Source organism: Puma concolor, chromosome D4 (assembly GCF_028749965.1).
Source record: "Puma concolor isolate L17-30 chromosome D4, mPumCon1.1.hap2, whole genome shotgun sequence".
Taxonomy (NCBI): Eukaryota; Metazoa; Chordata; class Mammalia; order Carnivora; family Felidae; genus Puma; species Puma concolor.
Genome location: NC_141679.1, coordinates 36834997 through 36859281, shown reverse-complemented (window position 1 = coordinate 36859281; position 24285 = coordinate 36834997).

Below are 24285 nucleotides of genomic sequence, written 5' to 3'. Positions count from 1 at the left end.
TGTTACCCATTATATTAAAAAATTTTGGTGTGCTGTGTTATAGTATCAAAGTGGAGAAAGCATATCATGTAAGCATCTCTCAAACTGTTAATTTAAAACCAGTATTCTGAAAGTTATTGTAGTGTAACTAAATTTTAACTAGATTTAGCATTAAATTTAAAAACTGTTTGAACTCAAGACCCTTTCTTTTCCAAATTACATAGTTTTAGTGATTATTCAACTTTTAATTAAAGGCTTAAGCAATTTATTTTCAATAAGTATTGTAAGTATTGAGATTAATAACTTGTAATAGCTTTTAAATTAACAGGGCCTTTCGTTTAACAAATCTTTGTGCAGTAGGGCAAGAAATAATTACATTTTATTTCTCTTAAATGTGTTAGTAATTAACATTTCCAATTTTGAATGTGAAATAAATGCTTTGATTTAAATATAAAAAGACATTAAAAAAGACTTCACAAGCTGTAATTTAAACTGAAGTCACAGGATATACCTATTCATTTATTAACATTAAACTTGTCTTTAAACCTTTAACTGTATTTGTAATTTTCTGAAGATGATAGGATTTTCTTGACAAAAATGCTTTTCAGAGTATGTCCTAGAAACTGACATGTAAAACTCTGAAATAAAGTAAACTAAGGTTGAAAAGTTCAAATAATAAACAAAAATATACATATGTAAAGAGGTTCGAGTGCCTCCCAGTGCAATGACCTGGAGGTAACTTGTATGTACCTCAGAAGGTAGTTTGGGGATCAAAGTGCCTAGACACATTTTTTATAATAAAACTGCAACATGGATTATAGGGCAGAACCATATGCCATCGCTGGAAAGTGATTGAAATATTACTAAATGTCATCTTGGCATTTTTGAATATAGCTTACTATGAACTGTGAACCAGAAATTCAGTATGTCAAGCCAATACGAACCAAATTTTATTCATATTACAATTGATTAAACTTGCAAAATAAATTAATACAAATAATTGTTTTCCTAAGCCATCCAAACCAATAAAGGCATAAAATTATACTGATAGGTCTCAACTAAAAATTAACATTATTATTCACATCATATATTTTTTGTGTCTCTGATATCAAAAAGGCCCAAATTAAAACACAAATATCTTAAGTTTGATAAAGAAATGATATGACTAGTGCTTTAGATGGCATTTCTAATTACAATATTCAAAGTGATAAAATTAACTCTGGATTTAAAAAAAATTTCTTTGTCAAATTAGAATGCATTTTTAAGAAACAAAATGTTCTATACATAATACTTGAAAAAATTACTCAAATTTTTTTCACTTCTAAATCTATACAAAATCAAAATAGTTTCTATAGATTCAGAATCAGTCATAAATATAAATCACAATGCTTTTTCATGATTTGGGGGGAGAAACTATTTAAGTAATAAAAATAGAATCAGAGAAAAAATGTCATTCTTGTCAACATTTGGCTTATGGGCTCACATTCTGTCTTCTCAACATTTCTGTTTTATTGGCAATAAAAAAGAAGAGAGTTTAAATATAAATGCATGAAGTATTATAGATAAGCTTATTCTGGAAGATTCTAACAGCTTCAGCTGTTTAAAATTTAAACATTTCTCTTACATTTCACTCCAACAAGGCTGCTCTACAATACCAACCTCTTCAGGTAATTCATTCAATCCAGGGGGAACAAAATCAGTTAGATTAGGTTTTGCCATAATAGAAATGAAATAACTTGTTGCTTGAATTTGGTTCTATTTTACCTTTTGTTTTAGCATAATGGAGATAAAAGATAGGATTCAATGCGAATAGCCTAGGATAATATAAATATTAAAATATGCATTTTTAAATTTTTTTGTGTTTATTTATTTTTGAGAGATAGAGACAGAGACAGAGCGCGAGTGGTGGAGGGGCTGAGAGAGAGGGAGACACAGAATCCGAAATAGGTTCCAGGTTCTGAGCTGTCAGCACAAGAGCCCGATGCGGGGCTTGAATTCACAAACAGCAAGATTGACTTGAGCTGAAGTTGGATACAACCGAGGGAGCCACCCAGGTGCCCCATAAAAAATGGGCATGTTTTTAAGATGAATAACCTTTATTCTAAAATAATAAATTTATCATGCAATTGTGGCGTATATAATTTGTAGCTAAATATCAGGAAACAAGTTAAAGTTTTAGTTGGGTTATAAGTAAAGCAAGTTCTTGGCCTAGTTTATTATCTTCCATTAGGATATAAATTAGAGCTAAAGAACAATAAAAAATGTTATTTCCTTCTACTCCTTCTATTTAGCTTTAACAAATTTACACATATTTCCCCTCTGAAGCTATTCCTGCCTCTGACCTTTTATGTAAGAACCCAGTAGAGGTGTGTAGAAAAAAGCTTATGAGGAACTTACCAGCTCCATGTTTGTTTGTGGTCTCCAGCTATTCTAGAATGATATGCTCTCCCATGTCTGGCCTTTCATTAAAATTTTGCTGATTTCTTCTCATCCACTTTTACAGCATGTTGGGCCTCCTCTGCCAGTGTTTTATCACAGTTGCTACAACGTGTACATCTTGACTCTTATTGGACTTGTTCCTTTTTGGAATTCAGGTACTTGCTTGCTATTTGCCCTCAGGTATCTGATGGGTTCAATGAAAATTATGATATTTTAGTGTATCTAGGTTTTTTCTTTATTAAAATGAGAGTAACATAATTTTAAATTTTTTTATCCTAAGTGGCGATGGAAGTTCAATAGGTTTGTTTTTACAGCTTCATGCACAAAGTAATTCTAAAACAATTTATGAAGTCTTATAGAACTGAGCAAATGAGTAAACGTATGATGTTGTTGCAGCCAGAATTCTCACTGGAGCGAGAGGGAAAGCAAGTAATAACCCTTTAGGAATCATGGATTATTGCTGAACCATTTTAGAAAAAAACATAAATCAGCAAAAAAAGAGAATCGTTTTTTGGCAGCCTTTTAATAACTCAAATTATGTACTTAATGACACTGTAGAATTCTATAATATTTAATGAGACTCTTTAAAAGTAATTATTAATATTAACATAATATTTGAAAAAGTAAGCCATCCCTTATTCACTTGTTTACAAGTGTTGTCCTTGAATAAATAATATAACTTACCAAAGTAAGTGATTGCAAGACCAAAATATTTTACTGAATAAAAGAATGAGTAATTTTTCCTGTATTTGTTATGCTGAATATTGATTACTCATGAAATAATTTTACACATGTTTTATGTATGTTAATATGTGTGTGTGTGCCTCTATTATTTTAGACAAAATACTTATTGCTACTTAAGTTTTCTACCAGGAAAACCATCAAAATACATCCAGTTCATTGGGATGGATTGAGATTGGGAAAAAGAACACTGGATATACCTGAATAAAGTTTTTAAGCCTAGATAATTTTTGCCTTCTCTGTGAATTATTTTTCAGCAGTACATACTTGACATTTTTTCTTAGACTTGAAGTGAAAGAAAGCTGTTTTTGAAAGAAGCTGTTTTTATAAGATTTATAGACAATGCTACCAACTCAAGTGGTCTCGATAGCTATAAAAGTACCTGAACCTTTTTCCTTTTTTTTTAAAGTTTCCTCTGCTCCCACTAAAATCTCCATTGTTTTCGGGTCATCTAGCTTGTAACTACCATATCTTTAACTCTATTTGCTCTTGATTTCTCACACCTGCTTTCTTATTATTGACTTTTGTGCCAGCCCTCACCAAAGTATGAAGTTTTACTCATTTTTTCAATCTATTGCAAAAATAAAAAACCAGAACACTTTTTTGATGAATGTAACTCTTTTCTGGATTCCCAATATTTGGTCTCTCTCATATCTAACCTGGTTTAAGCTCTATTCCATCTTCTTTTCTGGCTGATCTGCTCACAGTAGAGGCTTCATTTTTTAAAAAACCAGATCTGAGTGAAACTGACAATCTCTATCCATACATAGTCTTTTGTTGCACATCACAGCACTTCTTGTAATCTCTTTTGCCCATTTCTACTTTAAAATATTTTCCTACTATCTGGTAGAGCTGTTGTGAGAATATTAGTTTGTTGGAAACTATTTTGTACAGTACATTGTGTCATTGCGAAAGTGTGCTTTATTGGGCTTATTTTGGGGAGCAGATCAAAGTTTTAGTAGGATTTTATATGTGTGTCCTTGAGCACTTAAGAACAATGTGTATTGAGCTATTGTTGAGTGGAGTGTTCTAAAAGTGTGAATAATTCCAGTTACTTAATATTGTTATCCAGGCCATCTACATCCTTCCTGGTTTTCTGTTCACTCGTATTGATTACTGAGAAAGAAATGTTGCAATTTTCAACTATACTTGTGGATAGTTTTTTTTTTTCCCTTTTATATCTATCAATTTTTGTCTCGTATATTTGAAGCTCCTTTGTTTAGGTGTATACATTGTTAAGATCGTTAATGTCTTTCTGAAGAACTCTTTTATTAGTATGTAATGCCTCTCTTTATCCTTGATAGTATTCCCCCTTTTTTTCCCCCCTGAAGTTTACTTTTTTGAAATTAATACAACTAGTCTTGTTGTTTTTTATTAGTGTTTTCTTGGTGTATTTTTTTTTTTACATATTTTTACTTTTAACCTGTTTATGTTTCTAGTTGGAAATAGTTTTGTGAAAATAAAATTTTTCGTTAATATTTGTATCAGTTTATATGACATTTACCAATGTCTGCCCTAAGTAAATACGTATTCTACTTCTAACTGCAGGTATCTGTTCTACTCTGAATATTAGGTTAGTTATTTGCCCTGTGACCTCAGTTCCTTCACGGGTTCAAAAAGATCATTAATTTGTATTTTGTTCTACTTTGTTTCTGGTTGTAAAAACAAGTGATGGCTTTTCCAAGGCATCTCTATATCTCTGAGTTATTTTACACCTTTAAAAATACATATTATTTGTGTTGCCTTTGTTTTTCAGCGGGGTACTTTAGCGCAATGTTAATTAGATGTGATAGTGAACATCTTTATCTTTTTCTCCATTTCAGGGAGGAAGCTTTAAAATTTGTTTTAATGCTTATTTATTTTTGAGAGACAGACAGAAAGTGCAAACAGGGGAGGGACAGAGAGAGGGAGACAGAATCCAAAACAAACTCCAGGTTTTAAGCTGTCAGCACAGAGCCCCACACAGGGCTTGAACCCAACCACAAGATCATGACCTGATCTGAAGCCCGATGCTTAACCTACTGAGCCACCCAGGCACCCCAGGAGTAAGCTTTAAATTGTTTATTATTAAGTATTTTTTGTTAGCTTTTTATATATTCCCTTCATTAGATTCTAGAAATTCCATGTATTCATAGTTTATTGACATTATCCTTAATAATAAGGTTTACTTTAACTTCTTGGCCTGTATCTATTATTAAATGATTCTTTAAAATCCATTCTGATTGCTCGGTGTGGTAACTTACAATGATATTCAAATATTAAACTTACCTTACATTCTTAGAATTAAAAACATTAAAGTTTTGAGGTACTATACATTTTAAAACATTTTGGGAGCTACTGAATATTTTTTCAATAATTTATCTTATTAAAATTAATGAGAGAGGTTTTTCTGGAATTTTCTTTTCCAGTATATTCTTTTTAGGTTTTGGATTCTAGTTTATCTGGCCTAATGAAATGAGTTGGATAGATCATTTGTAAATACCTTTTCCCATTCAGTATGCTGCTTTCTTTGTTTTGTTGATGGTTTCCTTTGCTATGCAAAAGCTTTTTATTTTAATATAGTCCCAATAGTTTATTTTTTATTTTGTTTCCCTTGTCTTAACAGACATATCTAGAAACATGTTGCTATAGCCAATGTCAGAGAAATTACTACCTCTGTTTGTCTTTGGGTTTTTATTGTTTCAAGTCTCACATTTAGATGTTTAACCAATTTCTAGTTTATTTTTGTATATGGTGTTGGAAAGTGGTACAATTTTATCCTTTTACATGTACCTGCCCAGATTTTTCAGCACCATTTACTGAAGAGACTGTCTTTTTCTTATTGTATATTCTTGCCACCTTTGTCATAGATTAATTGATCATACAAGTGTGGATTTATTTCTGGGACCTCTGTTCTGTTCTGTTGATCTATGTGTCTACCGTTGTGCCAGTACCATACTGTTTTGATCACTATGACTTAGTAGAATATCTTGAAATCTGGATGACACCTCCAGCTTTGTTTTCCTTTCTCAAGATTGCTTACTGGTAGGGGCTGATAATCAAAATATATAAAGAACTTAAACAACTCAACCCAAAGAACCCACAAAGTGGGCAGAGGACCAGAGTAAAAATTTTCCCACAGAAAACACACATGTAGGCAACAGGCAAATAAAAATATGCTCAATATCACTAATCATCATGGAAATGTAAATCAAATCCATATTGAGATATCTCTCATAACTGTTAGAATGGCTAAAATTAAAAAAAAAAAAAAAGAAATAATAAGTGTTGGAGAGGATATGGAGAAGAAGGAGTACTCATACATTGTTGGTATAAATTAATATAGCCACTGTGGAAAACAGCATGGATGTTCCTAAAAAATTAAAACGTAGAAATGCTATTATTTTCGGGGTGCCTGGGTGGCTCAGTCGGTTAAGTGGCCGACTTCGGCTCAGGTCATGATCTCGAGATCTGTGAGTTCGAGCCCCGCGTCGGGCTCTGTGGTGACAGCTCAGAGCCTGGAGCCTGTTTCAGATTCTGTGTCTCCCTCTCTCTCTGACCCTCCCCTGTTCATGCTCTGTCTCTCTCTGTCTCAAAAATAAACGTTAAAAAATTAAAAAAAAAAAAAGAAATGCTATTATTTTCATAATGAAAACAAAAGCGCTAATTCAAAAAGATATACGCATGCCTGTGTTGATTGCAGCATTATTTATAGTAGTCAAGATATGGAAGCAACCTAGGTGTCCATCAATGGATAAATGAATAAGGAACGTGTGGCTGTAGCATGTAGCCATAAAAAAGGATGCAATCATATCATTTACAGCAACAGAGACGGAACTAAAGGCTATTATGCTAAGTGAGAGAAGTCAGACTGAGAAAGACAAATTCCATATGATTTCATTCATATGTGGAATCTAAGGGAAAAAATAAACAAACAAAAAGCAGAATCAGATATAAACACAGAGAACAAACTGATGGTTGCCAGAAGGCAGGTGGGTGAGGGGATAGGCAAAATGGTGACGGGGAGTGGGCCATACGGGCTTTGAGTTATAGAGTAATAGAGTCATGGGAATAAAAGGCACAGCATAGGGTATATAGTCAGTGATATTGTAGTAGTGTTGTATAGTGACAGATGGTAGCTACACTTGTGAGCATAGTATAAAATGTAAAGAAGCTAAATCACTACCTTGTATACCTGAAACTAATGTAACATTGTGTGTCAGCTATACTCAAAATATTGAAATAAAATAAGATGAGTTAGAAAGTCTCCTTTTCTATTCTCTAGAAGAGTTTTTGCAGTTTGGTGTTAATTTCTTCCTCAGATGTTTGGTAGAACTCAATAATATAGGATTTTTGTACCTGGAATTTTTTGTGGAAACAGTTTTTATTAAATATGTCGTATTTAATAGATATGAAATATCTATTATATTTCTTTTGAGAGTATTTAAATGTTTTTCTTTACAAGCACTTATTTCCTGGGTGTTGTATGTAAGTGATGAATCACTGAGTTCTGTACCTGAAACCAATATTGCACGGTATGTTAACTAAAATTTAAATTTAAAAAATGTGCTTATTTCATTTATTTTTCATTGTATTTGAAAATATTTATTCATAATATTGTTTAATTTTTGTTTAATGCTTGTAAATATAATAATCCTGGTCTTTTTTCTTCCTCCAAATTATTAATTTCTCCCTTTCTCTTTTATTTATTTATTGCATTTGTCACTGGCCAATCAATTTTATTAGTCTCTTCAAAGAAACTTCTGGATTTTTTGATAATTATATTATGTTTGTTTTATAGGTTTTTATAGTTTATTCATCCTTGGTTCCTTTTGTATTTGGTATACATTCTTTTTATTTTACTCTGTTTTAGTAGTTATCTTTCATACTCTTGTTATTTCTCTTCCTTACTTGATTTCTACAAAAATAATCATTTTATTAATTTTTTGTTGGCATAAGGAGCTTAGAATACTATTTAACTCTTTTCTCCTGTTGTATAACTATTTTCACATATATTTACTGTATTCATTATTTTATTTTTTTCTTATTAGTTTTTATTTAAATTCCAGTTAATGTACAATGTAATATTAGTTTCAAGTGTACAATGCAGTGATTCAACACTTCCATGCAACACCTGCTGCTCATCACAACAAATGTCCTCCTTAATCCTCATCACCTATTTTGCCCATCCTCCGGCCCACCTCCTCTCTGGTAACCATCAGTTTATTCTCCATAGTTAAGAGTTTGTTTTTGGCTTGCCTCCCTCCTTTTTTCCCACCTTTGCTTATTTGTTTTGTTTCTTAGATTCCACACATGAGTGAAATCATATGGCATTTGTCTTTCTCTGACTGACTTATTTTGCTTGGCATAATACTCTCTAGCTCCATCCACGTCATTGCAAATGGCAAGATTTCATTCTTTTTATGGCTGAGTAATATTCCATTGTGTAAACATACCACCTCTTCTTTATATTCATCAGTTGATGAACGCTTGGACTGTTTCCATTAATTTGACTATTGTAGATAATGCTGCTATAAATATCAGGGTGAACATATCCTTTTAAATTAGCATTTTTGTATCTTTTGAGTAAATACCTAGTGGTGCAATTGCTGGATTGTAGAATAACTTTATTTTTAAACTTTTGACAAACTTCCATAGTGTATTCCAGAGTGGCTGCACCAGGTTGCATTCCCACCAACAGTGTAAGAATATTTCCCTTTCCCAGGATCCTTACTGACACCTATTTCCTGTGTTGTTGATTTTAGCCATTCTGGCAGGTGTGAGGTGACATCTCATTATAGTTTTGATTTGTGTTTACCCTAGGATCAGTTATGTTGAGCATCTTTTGATATATCTATTGGCATATCTATGTCATTTTTGGAAAACTGGCTATTCATGTCTTCTGCCCATTTTTCAATTGGATTATTCCTTTTTGGGGGATTGAGTTGTATTAGTTCTTTATATATTTTGGACACTAACCCTTTATTGGATATGTCATTTGCAAATATCTTCTTCCATTCTGTAGGTTACCTCTGAGTTTTGTTGATTGTTTCCTTAACTGTGCAGAAGCTTTTTATTTTGATGAGGTCCCAATATTTTATTTTTGTTTTTGTTTCCCTTGCCTCTGGAGACATATCTAGAAAGAAGTTGCTATGGCTGATGTGTTCTCTTTCAGGATTTTTATGGCTTCAAGGCTCACATTTAGATCTTTAATCCATTTTTTTTCAACCCAACAAGATATTCTTACTAGTTCATACAAGTTCTTATTTATATCTACATTCTTTTTGCTTTTAATTCCTTTTTTCATGTCCTTACAATTTTTTTTCTAAAGGAACTACTAAAGATCTCTTTCAGTTCATATATACTTAAAATATCATCTGTTAATTTTTTATTATACTTGAATTTTGAATTATACTTAAAATTTCAAATAGTTTCATTTGTTGTAGAATTTTAGCCTAATATTTTCTGTCAGAACTTTGATCATATCATTTTCCTATCTTTAGACTGCTATCATTTTGGGGGTGAATCCAGCTGTCTTTGGTTTTAGCAGTCTAACTCTGATCCTTCTAGTAGTGGCATATTTTGTATTTACCCCGATTTGTGTTTGTAGAAGTACTGAATTTGGAGGTTCTTGTTTCCTCAATTTAGAAAATATTTAGCTATTATATCTTCTAATAATGTTTCTTTCTTATATTTTCTTTCTTCCTCTGGGACTCAATTTACACTTATGTCACAACTTTTCACCATTTTTTTTCTTATATATATTATCCTCCTTTATATATATTTAAACTTTTTTCTCTACATTAGTATACTTTCCTTGTGGGTATTTTCTTTTGATTCAGTGAACTTTTCTTCTTTTATGTCTATTTTGATGTTAAATCTTCTAGTGTTTTCTTAAGTGCCAGTTGTAGTCATTAGTTTTATCATTTTCATTTAACAGTTATTTTATCATTTCTACCTTTTTAAGTGGAAATATTCTTTTTGTCCTTTATTTTTCTTCTCTGAAAACTAAAATTTTTGGATCACTTCTGTGTCAGATTCTATTGTTTATTTTTCCCTTATTATTTGTTTTTGTTTTTTAGTGTCCCAGTAAAATTTTTTAAAAGGGTATTCCTGGTCATTTACATGAAAATAATTTATAAATGAAGTGAGACTCCAAATACAGTCAACTTCATCTTAAAATATTGTTATGCATTAGAGCAGGAATAGATTAGTGTATTTCAGTTAGGAACTATATTTGGTCAAAGCTGTTTAGTGAATTTTTTGTGATGACTAGTCCATTTCTAGTTTGCCCTTACTGTTATTTTGTAGCATGAGGTCGTGTGTGTGTGTGTGTGTGTGTGTGTGTGTGTAAAGTGTTTATCAAGACCTCCAATTTGTCCTGGGCTCTGAAGCACATTTTTTATCCCTCCTCAACACTTCCAAGCCTATTGGCTATTTTCATAAGCTTCTTAGCCTATTAGCTATTTCTTTCTCTGGTCATAGATCTATCATAACATCATGACTTGGAAATCAGTAAAAAGCGCCTTCAACTGCTGTGCTGACTCCAAGTGTTTGTTTTTTTTTTTTTTTTTTTTTTTTTTTACTCTAACGTATTAGTCCATCTTGTCTTGATTGACATGGTAGCCCAGAAACTAAAATTTTGTCTTCCAGCTTTCTTCAATTATGGAAATTTAACCTCTGTTTGCCAGATGCAGCCATACTTTCTCATTGGGTTATTAGCTTTTCCTTAGGTTGCTTTTAAAAATAGCAAATACCTTAGGTAGTACAACATGGGACAGTTTGGATCAGCTTCATTATTCTTCTCTTTTTGATTCACAGCCCTGAAGCCTCGGATGTTCTGGTGTACATCTGATGTCTTCAGAGAGATGCTTTCTGTGTTTCATAGTTATTATCCATGGGGGGGGGGGGGTCGATGTACAAAAAGCTAGTATGCTGTTATTCTAGCAGCTTTTTCTAATTGTTTAAAAATGTCTTTTATGTACTGAATTCTATGTGCACAACCTGATTTTTAAAACTAAACTTTATGGTATATCTACTTTGCAGACTTTAACGTATTTTACCTTATTTTTATAGCTATATTTCTCAAAGTATAAATAAGAAAATTACGCTGCAGAAAAATCACTTGCTTTGACTATTGAATTAAATCAAATTTAGTGACTAATAGTGAGGCTGTTATGACAACAGAGTTTTTTGGGAGGAACTATTTACACTAAGTTACCTTTTCTTTCCTTTTCCTTGCTCTATTCCCTATATATTTGGAAAAAAGAAACTTTCTACATTATTTGATACCAAAGAGTAAAATTTGTGTACTCTCTTTTGCTCAATAGGATATTTCATTTTTCTCATTGCTGTTGTGCAATCTCAGAAGAAACAGAAATGAAGAAATAGGGAATTGTTCCTGTTATTTTCTTGTAGTTAGGAGGCATGCTTATTGGTGAACTTTGTCAAAAAATGGGGACAACAGAAAAGGCATGGTGTTTGTTTTGTTATTCTAGTGTCAATGTGGCTAGAGGGTATGGTACTGTAATAGCAGAAAGTGAAAGTTGATAATAGGGGAAAATAACGCTAACATTATAATACCCTAAAGGAATTTTATCAACCAGAAATAAATTTGAGCTTCACACTTTTATAATAGCTTGACTTTATTTTTTATTTCACCTCACCTTATCTATTTGGGCAGATTTAACTCCAGAAGGAGTATCCAGGAAGGAATCCACAGAAGCTGAAATGCAAAAAAGCTTCTGTGTAATGCCTACTACCACACCTTTTTTAATGATCATGATGCTTTTAGTTCTCTAGTTCACAGTGTGTCAGTGTGGCTACTTGACAGAACATTTTATTCTTTGGGGAAGGGAAAATGATGGAGAGGAGATACAAAAATTCTACATGCAATTATAAATGACCTTGAAATACTAAGCCGGCACACTGCAGAATCAATAGCCAGACAAGATTCAATGTGGGTCCACTAAGGTGAACTTTGTGGAGAAACGGAGATTTGAAGAGGGAAAGGTGACTAGCAAAAAAAAGAAAAACAAAAAAAAAGGGAAGAGGAGGATGGGCAAGAAGATTAAACTGAAGTGATACTGATGTGCCTGTGCCAGACTGTTCATGCTGGTTTTGAAGATGAAATTTGATTCCCACAAAATGACAGATGTTGCAGCTTTGGTCAATTAAGGGACAAAAAACTGTAATAATTTTATGCTTTGCTAGCTATAAAGCAGATACTTGAACATCAGTCGGCTAGACAAAGACAAACAGGAACAAACACTTTATTGCTAAGTAAAGAAAAAAAAATTAAAGAAAAGAAGCAATACCAAAAAAATTATTCATACATTTATAAGAATTTATAGATGGAATGCATGTCACAGGACATAGTTTACTCTGTGAATGTTTGAGAAGTGCCACCTTCATATAATAAGTACAGATGTACTTTTATTTCCATTTTTAAATGAATGAACTGTCATTTTAAATTATAAATATTAATATTAAATAATTTAAATTTTTACTTCTGTTTTTTGCCAAAATAAATTTGAGCTTTGGGAATAGAGATTTTACAATGATGAATACACCTATCCTCCAGAAAAAAATGCATACTAAATATATTCCAGCAACTTTTCCCCCAATTTTTATTATTGTGGTAAAGTACACATAACATCAAATTTATCATCATAACCACTTTAGGGTACAGTTTATGTGTGTGTGTGTGTGTGTGTGTGTGTGTGTGTGTTACCATGTTTGGTAAGCCCAGAACTCTTTTCATATTTTTTTTATTTTTAAAATAATTTTTTTAACGTTTATTTATTTATTTGAGACAGGGAGAGACAGAGCATGAACGGGGGAGGTCAGAGAGAGGAAGACACAGAATCCAAAACAGGCTCCAGGCTCTGAGCTGTCGCCTAATAGCCCGATGTGGGACTTGAACTCACAGACCCCAAGATCATGACCTGAGCCGGAGTCAGATATTCAACTGACTGAGCCACCCAGGCGCCCCTCTTTTCATATTTAAAAATTGAAACTATAGTCATTAAACAATAATTCCCTATTCCCACCTTTCCTGAGCATGCCGAAACTACAATTGTGCTGTATTTATGATTGTGACTGCTCTTGTATACCTCATATAAATGGAATCATGCAGTAGCTGTCTGCATGCGACTGGCTTATGTCACTTAGCATAATGTCCTCAAGGATTGCCCATGTTGTAACACCTTAGATTTCCTTCCTCTTTGAGACTGAATAATCTTCCATTGTATGTATAGCTCACATTATGTGTAACCATTTATTTCTCAATGGACAGATGGGTTGCTTTCACATACTGTGAATAATCCTGCTGTGAATTTAGGTATAAAAATATCTCTTTGAAATCCAGCTTTCATTTCTTTTCGGTACATACCCTGAAGGGGAATTGCTGGATCATACAGTAATTCTATTTTTAACTTTTGAAGGAATCACAATACTGTTTTCCATAGCTGTTATTCCATTTTATATTCCCACCAACAACGTACAAGTGTTCTAATTTCTCCTACACTTATTTTCTGTGTTCTTTTTTTAAGTAATATTCATTTTAAAGGGTGTGACATAGTATCTTATTTTAAAATGATTTCTTTACCAAAAGATTGACACAGCTTATTTTCATCTTTATAATTATGTTTTCTTTTGATAATAACCATTTCCAACCAATAAATTCTATTTCTTCAATGACTGAAAAGTTTGAGCAACAGTGCAAGGCTGTCATTCATTCTTTCTTAGCACTTCTGTTGAATTAATGTATATGTGTCTGTGCATATATATGTGTATTTCATTCACTGAATATAAATGCCTATAGATTCTATGATGTTAAAGTCTAATTAAGTACTGCAAACGGTGAAAACATGAAGTGAAAAGCAGCATGAATTTGGATGTAAGGTCAAGTAAAAAAAATACTTAAAGAGCATACATCAGGAAATCAATTGTATTTTATAAAAAAAAAAATCAATTGTATTTTAGTGAGTTATTTAAAATATTATACCTATGGCCTGATTCTTTAGGTAATTAATAATCATCCTCAAAATAAAACTGGACATCTTTCTTAAGAGTCAAGGGTTTTTTTGAATTTTTTAATAAACTCATTATTTACTTCCCCTTCTACCACCCCCAACCAATAAGAAACATTTGACACAGAATTAAGTGAATTTAATATAGAAGTAGATGATTAAGCTAAAATGAAAAATAAATTAAAAAAAAACCTGTAGTGGGTAAGTATCCCAAGTACCTAGCCCAATTCTATTGTGATCCAAGATAAATTCATTTCTGAACATCCAGAAAAACAGGTGAAGAGGAAAATCAGCTTATTCTTCCATTCATGAGATACTCATTCACTCATCAAGCATTGTTTCATGTGCTCAGCAGTTTAGTAAATTGACAGTGATATTGAAGTTTCACATGTTATTTTTTTAAAGGAAACAAGGACTAAATTAAAAGCTTTAAAACAGCTCTTTTTGAATGATGCAAGTAGGAATAGCTATCTTCAAATAAAACATCTTATTTTTCTACATATTTCTTATTGCATCTGTGGTAACTACTCTCTAACAATAAGTTCCTATAGCTCCTAAGGGCCACACCTTCCCATATTTATGTTCTTGTGTCATACTATCCACTTGAATTTTGGCAGTCCCTGTGACTCACTTGCAACAAACAGAATGTGGCAAAAACTACTTGTGCTATGGTGTGGGTTCCAAGGCTTAGTCAGAAAAAGTCTTGTGTGTTCCACTCTGATTTCCTAGAACATTCACTCACAGGATTTTGCACCATCTTCCAAGCAGTTCGACAATTCCCAGACCATGCATGATGTAAAAAGCTCAAGCCATATGGTAATGCACTAAAGGATGCTGGAAGAAAAGAGAGCAAGAGTGAAAGGGAAAGAGAAATACTGAGGCTCCAGACATGTTCGTGAAAAAACAGTGGAATTAGATTCTTCAGCACCGCATTCCCTGTTAACACTATGTCAGTGAAAGATAAACTGCCTACTGGAGCTGTCCCAAAACTCTTAATCCATCAAACTATGAGTGAAATAAAAGTGTGCATTGTGATGAATTTATATGCATTGTAAAATAATTCCTCCCATCTCATTAGTTAATATACCCATCACCTCATATATTTATTATTATTATTATTATTATTATTATTATTATTTGGTGAGAACACTTAAGTTCTACTCCCTTAGAAAATTTCAATTATACAGTGCAGTGTCATCCATTATAATCATCAGGTTGCACATTTGATTCTCAGACCTTTTTTACCTTATAACTGAGAGTTGGTATTTTACCAATCTTAATAGAAAAAATATATACGCAACAATGATTTTGAAGATATTGTATGTACATCAGGAAATGGTCCCCGAGTGAGAAGAAACAAACATGGGAAACTATATAATTACCCTAGTTTAGAGCCTGGAGAGAGTTCTCAGGATATAGCATAGAGCAAGAGAACCAAAGTATAGCCCACTGGGGTGTCCTGGGGTTGAGGATTTGAAATTGAGAGTCTAGAAAGGCCAGGAAACTATCATTTTCTGTGGAAAATATCAGATATGGAGAGCTTCACAAAGAAAAAAAAAGTATAGATATTTGCCAGAAGATTCCCCATGAGTCTTCTGCCGAGTTAAAAGTCAACATTTGCACATGAGCACCCTACCTGAAGGTAGGGAAAAGATCACCTGAAGGATTAGAAGGAACAATATCTTGAGTTTGCGTAAAAGTGGATACACTCCCAATCCCTACCTGTTCAGGGGAAAAACTCATAGTTCATGGGGTATTGAGTAGAGGACTTAGAAAGATTTTGCTTCAGTGGTGGAGAAAAAATAGATGTAAAATAAAGACCCCTCAAATATCCCCTAATAATTCTTTTTTTAAGTTTATTTATTTTGAGAGAGAGGCAGAAAAAAAAATTCAGGGAAAGGCAGAAAGAGGGAGAGAGAGAGAATCCCAAGCAGGCTCCTTAATGTCAGCATGGAGCCTGACGTGGGGCTCGAACTCATGAACCATGAGATCATGACCTGAGCCAAAACCAAGAATCGGATGCTCAACCAACTGAGCTACCCAGGCACCTCATCCCCTAATAATTCTTATAAGATTCAGAAGTGTAAAACTGTTTACAATATTCTTAACTCTATCACAGAATAAAGCTCAAGAGTATACACAGAAATTCAAAAACATATAGCACCTGCCAAGGTATAATACACCATGTGTGGCATCCAATAAAAAAATTACTAGGCATGCCATGAAATAATATAATCCATTTATTTAAAAATTTGATCAAGTGAAACTGTTCCAGAAATGACACAGATGTTAAAATTAGTAGGAAAAGACATTAAGGAAATTACTATAACTAGATTCTCTGTGTTCAAGAAGATAGTAAAAAAATATCTTCCATGTAGAGGCATGGAAGATATTTTGAAAAAAAAAAAAGACACATTAAAATTCTAAGATAAAAACAACAATGTCTGAGAGAAAAATACCTTGGAAGGGAATAACAGCTTATTAGACAATGCAAAAGAAAAAAAAAAAAAAAAGATTGGTGGACTTTAATCTGTAGCAATTGAAACTGTCCAAAATTAAACACAGATAGAAAGGAAACAAAAATGAATAGAGCATCAGTATTCTGGGAGGTAACTTCAAGGAACTAAAAGAAATGTGTCTGGATTCTTCAAATAGGGGGGATCAAGGGAGAGAGAAAAATATTTGAAGAAATAATAGGTAAAACTTTTCCAAATTTGATGATAACTATAAATCCATAGATCCAAACTCAACAAACCGCAAACACCAAAAACATTATGATGACTGTGCCAGAAGCAAACCAGACAATATACTTGTATATAGTCACTGAATTTTGGGATGCTTTGTTATGGAGCAATAGAAAACTGAAATGGTATCCTTGATTTTTTTTTAAATAATACATTCCTAAAAATGACATTATAAGGTGCAAATGTATATAAAATGTTTAGGCTTTCTTACTTCCAAATTGTCCTTTAAGAAATTTGTTGCAATTTACTTTCCCACTAAATGTGGGAAAATGTGCTAGTTTTCTTATTCTTTATCCACTTTATTTCATCCTGAGAGCCATTATCATTTGTATTTAAGAGCTCAGCCTCTGGAGTTCAATTGATAAGATTTAACTTACAACTTTTATGTCCTTGAGAAGTTAAATAACTTTTATGTGCATGTTTTCTCATTCATAAAATGAGTTTAGTGTTCTATCCATCTCATCAAATGGTTGTTTGGTTACATGAGATTTCGAATATACAATACCTGGCAGATGGAAATAAGGAAAGTCAGATATTATATTAGATCATATATTGATAATGTAAACTGGCAAGTTATAATCTGCTGACCCTCTTTTCATTGTCTTTGCTACTACTATTTTATTCTTTGCTTGTTTTATTACTGTTATTTTAATACAATCAAGAAAAGAAAGGAAACTGTATGCAGTCCAAATTTATGGGAATGTGACCAGGGAAGTTGCACAGGCCCCCTTCTTAGAAGTTCCATGTTCTGATATCATCAACCCAAAAGTCAAAATACCTTGGCATTTTAATTTTATGTTTTATAAGTGTTTTACAAGTAAAATCCAATGGGACAATGAGGCAGACCCTGGGAGCCAAAAGCCTCAGCCATGCATAGCGTGCCTCCTACTACATTCCAATTGCCCTAGAGGGTCTTTTTTTTTTTTTTTTTTTTTAACATTTATTTATCATTGAGAGACAGAGAGACAGAGAGTGTGAGCAGGGGAGGGGCAGAAAGAAGTGGAGACACAGAATCTGAAGTAGGCTCCAGGCTCTGAGCTGTCAGCACAGAGCCCAACGCGGGGCTCAAACTCACAAACTGTGAGATCATGACCTGAGCCAAAGTGGGTCACCTAACCAACTGAGCCACCCAGGCGCCCCACCCTAGAGGGTCTTAGTTGCGTGCTTCCTTCCCCTGCTTTCTGGCACCCGGTCTACCCAGCCTGTGCCTCCACATCCCTTCCCAGTCTGTTACTGTCTTCCATGACTGATAATGGCTGGGCACAGGCAAAAGAAGAGTCAGGGTCTGGTGTGCCCACACCACAGCATATGATGGCAAGGCTAATGGTGGCTATCACTTCTCTGGAATGGCTGTGGCATGATATGTTCAGTAATTCCGTGAGGACAGGCCTCTTTCCCACCCTGATCCAGGTAGCTAGGGTATCTTAGCATAGAGGTTGAAATGCACTTGAGGGTCACCTGTCCACTGTGAGTTGCTGCAGTGTGTTTGGGTATTGAGCCCAAGGGAGGGATGGCTCAACTCTGCCCCAACAGATGCATGGTTCTTCTGACAGGTGGTTTAGTAAGAAGGTTGGAACTGGAAGTCATAATGGTCTTCACTTGTGTACCAGTATCCCCATGTCCTCAGGACCACTCCCTGAGTCTACTCTGTGTGCCCAATGTTTTTGAGTCCTGTTTATATTTGACTTTTCTAGCCAGCTTGAGCCAAACTCTGTAGTAAGCCCCCAAATACTAATAGTGTAATTTTGGTGATTCCATATACAAGTTAAATTCTCTAATATTTACATTTAAAACTGGAATTTCACAATATAACAACTGATGGTAAATTTTGTACTAATTGAAAAAAAAATTCTTCTCTACCTTGGCATTTGACACAAATACAAAATGCCATGAGGAGACAGAAACCATGCAAGAAAAGGAAAAGTTTTATATGTTAGTATCTTTAATGGTGCTTTCCCCTCTGCTGTTTGAATAAGGGACCTCGCATTTTCATGTTGCACTGGGATCCACCAATTAATATAGCCGGTCCTGTTCCCTATAAATACCGAGTAGCAAGACAGCATGTGGATTGTGGAGCTGAGCCACCTGGCTGGGTTCATTAGTGTCCCTCAATGGTCATCACTATTAATATGATCTTAGGTAAGTTAATTTCTCTGTTACTTCCATTTCTTCTCATCTGAAAATTGATGACAATCATGTTGTAAAATTTCAATTTAAATCAGTTTAGATGTGTAAAACTCCTAGAATGATGCCAGTACCTAGTAAATATTTAATAAAATTTAATAAATTTTAATCATTTTAAATGTGTAAAACTCCCAGACTAATGCCAGTACATAGTACATATTTAATAAATATTTAATAAATAAGTAATTGTGCATTAAGGACATCATACTTTTATTACCATATCTACTTTTATTATTTTTCCCAGTTGTCTTTATGGCATTTCTTTTTGTTTTTCTGATGTATTTTTTATCACACTAAATGATATATTTCTACCTATTTTTTTTCTGGTGGCACGCTCCATCATTAAGTTTAGAAAAAACTCCAAATTCTAAACACTGATCAATATTCGCCTGTATTTTATTTATACTTTAAGCAAATTATCTTTGTTTTATACTTATTTCGAATCTATTTGGCAATTATTTTCATGTAAGATAAGTGATATTATGTTTTCAGCTTTATTGAAGTATACATGACAAAATTGTAAAGTATTTAAAGTGTAAATGTGATCTTTTGATATACATACACATTGTGAAAGATTCCACCCCATTGAGTTAATTAACATATCCCTATCCCGTAGCTTTTTTTTTTTTTTCCTGGTGAGAATGTTTAAGTTCTATTCCCTTAGCAAATTTCAATTGTATAATACAGTGTTATCAACTATAGTTATCGTATCATACGTTAGGTCTTCAGACCTTATTCATCTTATAACTGAAAATGTATACCTTTTTTTCCAACTTCTTCCTATTTCCTTCACCCCCAGCCCCAGGAAACCACTTGTTTTTGTTGTTGTTGTTGTTGTTGCTGTTCTGCTGTTTTGTATTTTTGGGTTTTTTTAGATTCCACACATAAGTCATATCACAGGGTATTTGTCTTGTTTGGTTTGCTCACTTGGTTGGCGTAATGCCCTCCAGGTTCATCCATGTCACAAAATACAGGTTTGTTTTGTTTTGTTTTTTACATTACACTCCATGACTTATTTATTTTATAAATGGAAGTTTGTGTCTTTTGACTGTCTTTACCCATTTCACCCACACCCTACCCACCACCTCTGGCAGCCATCAATCTATTTTCTGTATTTACGAATTCAGGGTTTTTTTCTTTGTTTGTTTGCTTCTGTGTTTGTTTTTACATTCCACATATAAGTGAGATTATACACTTATAGGTATATAATGCAAGCATATATACAAATATATGTACAACATATATACATGTATATGTATATGTATAATACATTGCCGATTTTAATTGTACTATTTGTATAGTTGTTTTGTTTTGATGCTTTTGTTTGTTTTTATACTTTTTGTTTTTTGCTAGTGAGTTGTATCAATTCCTTGTATATTTTGGATATTAACCCCTTACTGAGTATGTAATTTGCAAATATTTTCTCCCAATTCATAGGTTACCTTTTCATTCTGTTGGTGATGAGATAGGTAATAACGTTTTACTATTGTTACATATAATAGGGCCATATCATATATTTTCTTGTGCAAGAGTAATCAAAGATCTTATATATTTAGCAAATGTGTACTCTTCATATGACCATTCTTATACTTGCCCCACATAAAAATCAGAGGTAGAACACTGTATGAGTTTTCTATTGTCTCTGTTTTTAAAAAAATACCACAAGCGTAGTGGTTTGAAACAATAGAAATGCATTATCTCAGAGTTCTGCAGGTCACAAGTCTGAGTACAGTGTGGTTCAGATGGAGTATTCAAGGCAGAAAGTAAGGTGTAGGCAGGACTTGAGGCTTTGGGGAGAATCCATTTCCAAGTTCATTAAGGTTGGTGACAGAATTCAGTTCCTTGGGATTGTAGAATGAGATTCCTATTTTTTACTGGCTCTTGGCCAAAAGTCATTCTCAGCATGTATAGGCCAGTTGCATTCCCCAGCTTCTAGGCCTTTTCTGCATCTCCAGAGCCAGCAACTTGTCTCAAGGCCTTCCCCTTTGTTTAGACTCTCTCTGACTTCCCCTTTTGCCTCCTCTGCCCTTCCTCTTTTTCTGCCACATCTTTTTGACGGACTGAACTGGAGAAATTTTTCTGCTTTTAGGACTCAAGTGGTTAGACTGAACCCACCCAGGTAATCCTGGATAATGTCCCTATTTTAAAGTCTATACCCCAATTCCATAAACAAAGTCCTTTTTGCCATGTAGCCTATCATATCTACAAGTATGGCATCAAGGGGCAAAGATAAGGGAATCCAGAATTCTGTCTACCACAAATATTCTGCTACCTGGTAAACATACTCTAACTGTAAACCAAGTTAATGAAGATCTATAGGCAAATAAGCCAAATCTTTGTGATCAAATGTATGCAAAGATAGGACATAACACAGAGGGCAGAATAAATAATAGCTTGGTTTTCAGATTACCTTATTTTGTAGCATTTGTGTTAGCTAGGTTTTTGGCAGAGGTGTGCTAGCAAAAACTTAAGGCTAAACTTACTTGCAAAACCCTGGACCCCAGGTATTCTTAGAGACCTTTATGTTTTATACAGCAGATGTTCAAGTGTAAAAGTTGACATCCTATGGTGAATTAGGAAATGTTGGCTTGTGTTCACACAGAGAGATCAACATGACACATGTGGAATTAAAGAGCCAATTATCTTTGCAGATAAACCCCACATGTTAAATTTTATCAAATGCATTAACAAATATTCAAGCAATTTTAAGGATATTTGAAAACATAGTCACATTGAGTAAGCTAAGTATACAACATGTCAGTACTATTCCCACAAATATCATTGCTTCTTTGAACTCACTTGAAAATCTTGAAATTGTGATAAAATTGTGTCTGACTTTGACTGAATTAGTCACCTAATTAAATTTTAGTAAGATAAATTTAATAAAATACTTTCAGATTTCTAAATGTGTTTTCCTTTCTCCCAGAGAATTGTTTTTAATATCATCTTAATTTTCAGTTATTTGTATTACTTTTTTTTCTAGTTAAAGAAGTATTACCTTTCTAGAAAGGGTAATTCCTAGTAATACCTTAACTAGAAAAAGTTCAAAATCCTAGAAAGTTAAAAAAAATTACATACATCTGTGTGTGTGTGTGTGTGTGTGTGCATGTACTTCTACCACTGAATGGCAGTCATTGCTAATATGTCCTTATCATTTATGATATATTTTATGCATAGATAATTTTGATCTGCTCATAAAATTTTATATCCTGCTTATTAAAAGCTAACATTATAATGTAAATAAATATACTTAATTCTTTTAACATCTTAGAGAAACATATTACCTTCGGGCATTACCTGCTATTTCTTATTTTTTCAACATTTCACCAACAAATAATATCTCTACTTAATGGCAGTAATCATCACATTCTACGCAAAGAGGGATAAAAGATAAAGTTTGCTTTTTCCATTCTCATGGTCAACCAATAGCTAAATTGTGTTACAAGCTGGATCACACTGGATGGGATATAGTGAGTTGTGTTTGTTTTGAAAAGTACTCAAAATTGAGTGCATGCAGTCATGCCCTAACAGGGATTCATTCCCCGAAAGTCTAGTTCCAATTAACCAAGAACTTGTGTTCTGTCAGCTTTCCAGCAATGATGTGTTTGCTTCCAGGGATGTTCTTTTCTTCAATCGCCTTGTCTGACTCTGGTCAACAGCCCCTGGTCAGTAATCATCACCATTCTATCCTCAGAGGCTCCTTTTTAAATATCCCTTATAGTCCCGTCTGACAGGTGTCCTATCCATCCTTTATACACTTGTCCCTTTCAAGATTAACCCACAGAATGACATCTTTGAAATAATTTCGTGCTAATAACTAATTGACTGCATGTTTTCCTAAGGCGACAGCCTACATATAACCCACAGTCTTCTACCACTTTGCTTGCACAATGCCAGTATTTACTAGCTCCAAGTAATTTTGTTGCTTGAGTCCTGGACAAAGCACCTGCTCAAGTGTTCATTTACCTGGAAGCCTTCTATTCGTATTACTACTATACCTGTTTTAACATGTCTTATTTATCTCATTCCAGCTACAGTTGTTTTTCTCCTCACCGGTTAACTTCTACTCATTCTTCACATCTGGTATTTCCTCTGGTGATTTCTTTTGACCTTGGATTACTATCCCAGTTATAATTTTAACTTCATTTGTGTGATTATTTGATCTGTAGCTCTTTACCCCCTCTAGACTGATATCTTCATGAGAGTGATGTCCTTCTGCTTCTGTTCACACTGTATCTTGGCTTCTTGTCCTGGGTTTAGGGTATAAAAATGGTGATTGAAATAGAAGCAAATGAATGCAAATTTTGTTGAATTAATGCTGCTTTTAGTTGTTTTTTGTAAAAGTAATATCTATGTATTTTTATTTTTTTTTATTTTTTTTTAAAGTTTATTTATTTTTGAGACAGAAAGAGACAGAGCATGAACGGGGGAGGGGCAGAGAGAGAGGGAGACACAGAATCGGAAGCAGGCTCCAGGCTCTGAGCCATCAGCCCAGAGCCCGACGCGGGGCTCGAACTCACGGACAGCGAGATCGTGACCTGAGCTGAAGTCGGACGCTTAACCGACTGAGCCACCCAGGCGCCCCATCTATGTATTTTTAAATAGTATTCTACCCTCTTGTACAATTTATTAGCACAAAGAATGTGAGTAACCATAAGCATACCTTATATGCCTTGGCACTAACTGCTGGACATTTTACACACATTTTATTAGTTATAGCCACAAACAATCCCTTGTCAGAAAAATTGTTTTACCACTTCTTTATGAAAAGAAACCTAATAATCCGGTTAAGAACTCATCAAAGATCATAAATATAGTGGATTTGAATTTAATTACATTTGGAGCCAAAATTGATACTCTGCCATGTGCTACACCCCACCTAAAATAGGAAGCAACATATGTTTAATAAAAGTACATATCACTGTATCCTTAGAAAAAGAGAAAAGAACCCTTGCCTGGATGTCTGATTAACCCCATTTTGCTTTCTAATTTGCATAAAAGAATTAAAATGTGAAAACTTTGTAATCACACTTCACAGAAAAGAATCAACTTTGAATTCACATAAGTCAGCAGTGTGCAGAATGCTGAAACCCAGTGGTAAAAGGGCCACAGGTCTAAAGCTTTGAGGGAGCAGGTTTCCTGTCCCTTCTCTCTATTGTTTCAGATTAAAGAGTTACACTGTTTTG